A 7,542-nucleotide genomic window follows, 5' to 3' on the forward strand; every position below is an offset into this window, starting at 1 on the left:
CTGAAGCCTTACAATTAACATAAAGAGAAGAAACATTTAAACTGCGGCTAGAGAGATGGGCCAGCAATTGAGGGCACTGACTACTCTTGCAGAGGATGCAAATTTGATTCCCAGCACAACGGCCTACAGGTTCCAGGGCATCTGATGTCTTTGGTCTCCACAGACATATGCGCTCATGGGTATATGCACGGCTAGAGACACAACACAGACACACCTATAAAAAATAAATCTTGAAAGCAAATCTAAACGTATGGAATTAATCATGGGATTTTGTGTGTCAAAATAACCACTGGCCAAGAGAATCTAGGTTATGCTTTGATCAAAACTTCTATCTGAATTTTTGACAGTCTTGCTGAAGAAAGGTTTGTTTGTTTGTTGCAATCTTTTCTGTCTGTTCAGCAGAGGGCTCTGCTCCACCAAGTCATTCCAGCACGTAGTCACGTCCTGCTGAATATGGGACTTCTTGGAACTCTCTGTGCATGGGTCTTAAAGCTCATCCACAAACTGTTCCTTCAAAAATGTAGAGGCAGTGTCTCCTCCCCTGAAACACAAACTGTACACATTAACTGCTTTTTTCTTTGATAGACTGGGCAGGACGTGGTAAGTGACCTTTCATCCTCAATCATAAAGGTGTTGTGACTTCCTCTCTGATCTGTCTTGGAGAGCTTGTCCTCGTGAGAGTCAGCTGCCATGTGGGAAAGGTGCCTAACTCATTTATGGAGGGTCCCTGCAATATGAAATGGGACTCTCTTTCTAACAGTGAGGGAGGCCTCAAACCTTAATAGTGAGCTATCACACGTGGAAATCCTTTTGTTCTAGTCAAGACCAACATCTTTTTAAAAAAGTATTTAACTGAAAAAACTGTTTACCCATACAGTATATTTGATCATGTCTCCCCCCAAATTCCTCCTACCCACATCCTCCTACTTCCCAATCCACCCAAATTTATGTTCTTTTCTTCTCTTAAAACAAAAAAACAATCAAAGAAGCAAACAAAGACCCAGAAATGTACAGAAAAACCACAAAACAGAAATCAAAATAAACAAGCAAAGGACAAATAAAACATAAAAAATTCTCAAACAATGCAAAATGAGACAAAGAGTCTACAAAAAATACCATTAAGTTCATTTTGTGTTGGGCAACTCCCCCAGGGCACGGGGCCCGCCCTGATGTGTAAGACCAATTAACTATGAGACCTTCTGAGCCAGAGACACCAGCTCAACAACCAATCTAGATCTCCACCTTCATAATCCACAGAGATTGTGGAATATTGAATGTTTGATGTTATACACTACTAAATAATATGGCATAGCTGCTGATAACCAATACATGGAGACAGGCGTGTGTGGCTTGAGTCTGAATGGTTCCTTACGAGCTGATGTTTACAACAGTTGAACCCCAGCTGAGGACTGTTCTGGGAGGCTGTGGAAATGTTAGGAGACAGGGCCAATCTGAGGGAGGTAGGTACTGGAGTGGGTCTTTGGGGGTGTCACTATCCACTTCCTGTCTCACTCTGTGTTTCCTGTCTTCTGAGAACTGAAGAACCCCTTCAGCACCTGTTGAAGCGCATCCCCCTGCCATGGAGTTCTGTTCAAGCATATTAGTTCCAGCATGCCTCCCCACTCTGATACTCTGCTCAGGCACACAGGGCTAAGCAACTTGGACTGAACCCTGAGAAGAGCCATTACACATGGGCCTTCAATCTGTTAGTCAGAAGTGACCAGAGAGCATTGAAGTCTCTCATACACTTAGCAGAGAGGAGGCCCACACATGGACAGCTCCCACAAGACCCAATTACAAAACATTTGTGACATTAAAGATAACTGTGCTCTTAATTAAATACTTGGAAATTTTGATTAAGTATGTTTTGATCATGTACGAATACCTAGAAATGTTTAATTTATTGTTTTCGCAACTATGAAATTATAGGAGAATGGTTTGGTTATTGAAATGTTGGTTGTTAACCTATAAAGTTATTGTTGTGCAAAATTCTAAAATGTATCACATTTCTATTAAAGCCTAAATATAAACATTCTCAGCTTATACAAAAGTCCCTCATACTTTTAAGAATCTTCCAACCTGCTCAAACGTCCATAAAGAACTGGACATTTTTTCTAAAAAAGCAGGAACAGACCCTGGTTCTTAGAACATTTCTAAGTAGAAATGTTAACTTACAGGCAGAAACACACATGGGGAAGAAGTAAACCCCATAATCATCAAGATCAGGCCAATGCAAAGCAGCCTCATGTCTTCTTAGAGAAGGTTTTTCCATGGTGTAGTTGTAAAGGACACAGTTGAGATAGCTTTTCTTTTTCTTTTTTTGGTGCTTAGGACAGATTAATTTAAGACTCTTCTGTAGAACTATATCCCAGTCCCTTTAATGCAATTTTATCTTGTACTATACGATACATTAATTTATAGCTAAAATGATACCCAGAAGCATCATCCTGTTTAGAACTATGAAGCGGTATGTCTCATCCCCTGACTGCCCCTCTTGTGCCAAGAAACAGAGATAACAAAGACATAAACGATGAAAATCCAAGTAGGGAAAGAAATTCTGCTGAATCATCCATTACTCAGAATGACTTTATTGAATTGAGCAGTGCTCTAAGAGATTTTCTTTTTCATTTTTATTAGGTTTTTTTCTTTTTTGAGAATTTGTACAGTGTATTTTGATTGTATCAAACCACCACCCTCCAAGATCTGTCCCTTCTTCCCAACTCACTCAACTTTGTATCTAAAAAAAAAAAACAACAAAAAATAAAGAAGAAACAAACAAGTATAATTCGTGTTGCCTGTATGTTCTTGGATGTGTGCCCTTCACTGGAGCATGGCCAAGTTCTTAAACAAAACTCACCCTTTGTGGTGGTTTGAATAGGAATAGCTCCCATAGACTGTGCTTGAATGGCTCCTGAGATGTGGCACTATTAGGAGGCGTAGCCTTACTGGAGTAGGTGTGGCCTTGTAGGAAGAAGTGTGTCACTGTGGGGAGTGGGTTTGCAGTTCTTCTAGACTCAAGCTCTGCCCGGTGTGAAATATAGTCCCTCACTGCTGCCTGTCGATCAAGATGTAGAACCCTCAGCTCTTTCAGCCTCGACACTGCCATGCTTCCCTCCACGATGGTAATGGACTGAACCTCTGAAACTGTAAGCCAACCCCAGTGAAATGTTTTCCTTTTAGGAGCTGCCTTGGTCATGGTGTCTCCTCACAGCAATAAAAACCCTAACTGAGACACCCTCCCATCTCCCAGCATCTATGAACAGCCAGTAGGTCCCCAGCTAAGGGTAGGACTTGACTTTTGCCTGCTCTCACCATGCTGGGATTTTTGTCTGGGTTGAGCTTTTACAGGTCTCGTGCATGCCATCACAACCACTGTGACTTAACACATGCAACTGCCCTGATGTGACCGGAAACCAGTCTCCTTGTAGTCATCCACCACCTCTAACTCCTACAATGTTTCTGAGCCCTCCTCCACAATGATCCCTGAACTTTGGGAGAAGGAGGTATGACATAGATGTGTGCTGAACATTCTTCTAAGAGATCTTTATATTTAAAAAAAATGCATGGTACTGGGAGTCTCTGTTTCAGTAAAAATAAAAAGAAGCAGTGACCAGTTCCCAAGTGTCACTGCTCTACACTGGCCCCCCTGGTACTTTCGGACCTTCCCTGGCATTAGTCCAGGCACTGTAGAGCCATATAGAATTAATATTAATTTATCTTTGATTAGTATCTCTCCTGGCTGCCTCTATCCCACACTAGTTCTGGCACCAGAGTGCCATATAGAACTAACATTAATTTATCTCAGTGGTGACTGGTTCCAATGTGGCACCACACCATGTTAGCCTAGCTACCTTTTAGTCCCAGCGGTCTCTCCACTCCCATTGCTATTTGCTCTGGTCAGCTCTGGTCAGCCCTGGCCAGCCGGGAACTCTCTGGTCCCAGCTACCCAGTAAAATCATGACTCAACAAACTGTAACCCAACAATCAGATTTGTATGTTAAATTCTCAATCCACAATACATCAACACAGTAAACTTACAACCAATTGATAAAGATATAAACCACTCACCTAGATAAGGTAAGTTTGGCTACAGAAATCCATCCAAACTACCTTGGCAATTCAAGACCACCTGGATCTGGGTCATCTTTCTCCATCTCCATCTTGACTCTCCTTCCTTCTCCTCTCCTACCTTACAAAAACTCTGTCCCCGCTTTATTCTTTTACTGTCTAATCATGGCCTTGACCTAACTGGTGCCAACCCTCACCTGCATATTGACATAAACCTACAAGCTTCTAATTTGTAGAGAAGGCCACTAAGTCCTTTTACTATTTTATTTGTTTTTTTAATTTTTTTTATTTTTTTAGTTTCCTTCAAGACCAGTAGAGGCCTTCGTCTTCCTTCTCAGCTGTCTAAGCATAGAGAATCAGAGTTTAGCATTAGGCAAATCTGGCCATGGTGGTAATATCTATTCTTCTATTTATCTATCTATCTATCTATCTATCTATCTATCTATCTATCTATCTACCTACCTATCTACCTACCTATCCACCATCTGTCTGTCTGTCTGTCTGTCTAGCTAGCTAGTTAGCTAGCTAGCTAGCTAGCGATCATTTGTCTATCTTATCTATCTCTATACTGGTATCCATATCTTTATCTCTCTCTGTTTGAGTGTTATCTATCTGTTTGCCCACTTGCCTGTGCATGTACACTTGTGTGTGTTCCAACTTCTTTATCTTTCAGTGAGGGAGTGAGGTCAGCCTTACCTTCACTGCCAATTATATTCATTACAGGATGGGGGGATCTGAGGCCACCCTTTAGAGATCAGAATGAATTCCATGACATCATAGATCAGAGAAGCCTGTCTTCTCTCAGTTTTGGGACGCATGCCCAGCCATTTATAAAGCCCTTTCTCAGTTTGCTCAAAACTGCTAGACACAACATTGAAAGGAAAGGTGTAAGTTTTAGGTCTCAACTCCCAACAAGTGGCCATGGACTATAACTCCAGAATATAGAATGGCCTCTGGGAAAGCTAATGACATTGTAAATAACATCACTTGGGCTGCCTAGTGCTCAAAATAATCACAACCCTTTCTTAATTTGGCAATGTTTTTACCATGGAACAATGGCACTCATTTCTGGTGGGGAACTAAAGCTCTGTAATCTGTGAGGCTGTGGGTGGAATGGAGACATGTTGATGACCTCTGACCTTTGAAAGTCATGGGAGATGAGTGTGGATAGAGCAAGCTTCACTCAAGGAAAGAGAACTAAACCTGGGCACTGGCCAGAAAAGTAAGCATGTTCTAAGCAAGAAGTGTCAAAGTGTCACAGTGAGGGGCTAAGTCTCTTTCATTAAAGTGACTGAAGAGAGGCTTGGGCACTACTTAGGATGCAAGAAGGGAGTGTGACTTGGGGCAGACTGAGCTAGTGACCTCTGTAAGATTCCATAATCTCCAATCTGGCTAACACAAAGGTTAGGCAGGCGGAGCTCTTCCCTGGGAAGGGAGCCTGGCTTCCCATGGTTGAAAGTTAGTGCTTACACATAGCTCATCCTTCTCAGTGTTCAGTTATAGAGAGGGCTATTCGTCCTAGTGCTTGGGGTGAGCCATGGCCAGGTAATCAGCCCCCCCCCAAAGAAGTTGGAACAGAAATAATGCATTGCTTCTGAGCCAGTTATTAGTTACAGATATTTGACTTTCTGGTACACTCTTCATTTGCATGCAAGGTAGGGAATGCTTAATATTGAGGTGGGAAGGTTCAAAGAAGTAAGCTAAGACTAAATACGGAAGTGGGAAACTGTGAAAAGGTGCCCACATCTGCAGCTGACCTCACGGAAGCAAGACAAAGCCTCCTTTTCACAAACCACCAGGATTTTGAAGCGATTTGTTATTGAGGCAACATTCAGTCTTATCTGACTTTCCAACAGAGGGTGTGTGCTTCCTGCTCGACTGGGGAAGGTAGGGACAGGTGGATGACACAGATAAAGCTCCCTCAGAACTGTTGATCTCAGGGAGCTGTGGAACACAGTATCTGAGTCCCCTCACTGTTCAATGGCCGTGACAGTTTTTATCTGGAATAGCTATGGGTAATGAGTTAAAATTCAGCGAGGCCACTACTTTAGAAAGATCAAAGTGTCTCACGTTGTAAGAAACCTCTATGTCTAGTATCTGTAAACAAAATCTGATCTGGAGCTATAATCTCCTGATTTAACATTTATTTGTTTGTTTGTTTGTTTGTTTGTTTGTTTATTCAATATTGAGGGGGAAGGAGGCTGCCCGTGAGCTCGTGTACACAAGCCGGAGCTTGTGTGTGGAGGACAGAAGACAATGTGGAGGAGTAAGATCTTTCCATATCACACAAAGGATCCTGGGATCAAACTCAGGTAGTCAGGCCTAGCAGCAAACACCTTTACCCACTGAGTCAGCTTTTTGGTTCTTCTGATTTAAAGAAACCTGTTACTTGCAAATAATCCAAAGAGCTTTATTTCCTGGTTGAAGATGGTGGGATCCCTCTCACCTGTGTCTTTTTACAGTGTCCTGGCATAGGGCACTGCACAATGAACAAGTTTCTTCAAAAGAGAGTTGAGTAGTACCCCCCACCCCCGACCCTGGCATCAACAGCCCAGGCTGGAAGGGGACAGCCGGCCCCTCCAAGAAGGTCAGTTCACGGCAGGGCTGCCCCTGGGCCCCAGGACAGCTTTGATCAGTGTGAAGTTTCCACAACATAGAGGAAGAGGAGGGCTAGGTATTTAAACTGATCTACACATGTGAGAGAAGAGGGCTTTCTGGTCCTCAACTAAAGCAAAGGCCTCCTTAGTGTCCCTCTCTAGAACAGCCGCCAGTGTTCTGCATAGGTTAAGTAACTATGTGTTTGTTTTATTTTTATTACATTTTATCACATAATGCAGACACGACGATAAAAGTCATTTGCAGTTTTCAAATCCAAAAGCTTTTGTTTTTGGCTTCCTTGGATAAGTTACCCAACCGCTCTGTGCTTCTCTTTCCTTAGCAATTAGTTCAGTATCTCAAAATGCTACCTCAGCCCCCCAAACAGTCCATAGAATAAAATGAAAATGAAGGCAAAACTTACCAGAAAGTGGGGTGAATGCGCCGTGAAGATAACTCTGGTTCCAGGAGATATAATATCATCTTCTGGCCTCTGTGGGTATCTGCACACATGAGGTACCCATCCCTCTAGGCAGGCAAACTCATAAAAACGAAAACAAATATTTTTTGTATTAACCTTTAGAATTGTGAGACATTTTCTACACACACAACATGTAATACGGGGCTAATCATAAGAGAAAAAATAACCCACGAGAACACAGCTCTTTCCGTGTTGGTGACCAAACAAGGCACACAGAATGCCTCCCACCTGTAGCCTTATTGTGAAGAAAGCAGAGAGAACAGGCCAAGCTTGGAGTAAAGCTGCTTCTGTGAAGGCTAGCAGGCTAGCTAGTGGGCCATCTCAGTGTCAGATCCAAAGCCTCCATCAGAAGCCCGAGGCATTACTCTGGAAGGCCTTCTCTCACAGTTAACTATGGT

Source organism: Rattus norvegicus, chromosome 16 (assembly GCF_036323735.1).
Source record: "Rattus norvegicus strain BN/NHsdMcwi chromosome 16, GRCr8, whole genome shotgun sequence".
In the NCBI taxonomy this organism is placed as follows: domain Eukaryota; kingdom Metazoa; phylum Chordata; class Mammalia; order Rodentia; family Muridae; genus Rattus; species Rattus norvegicus.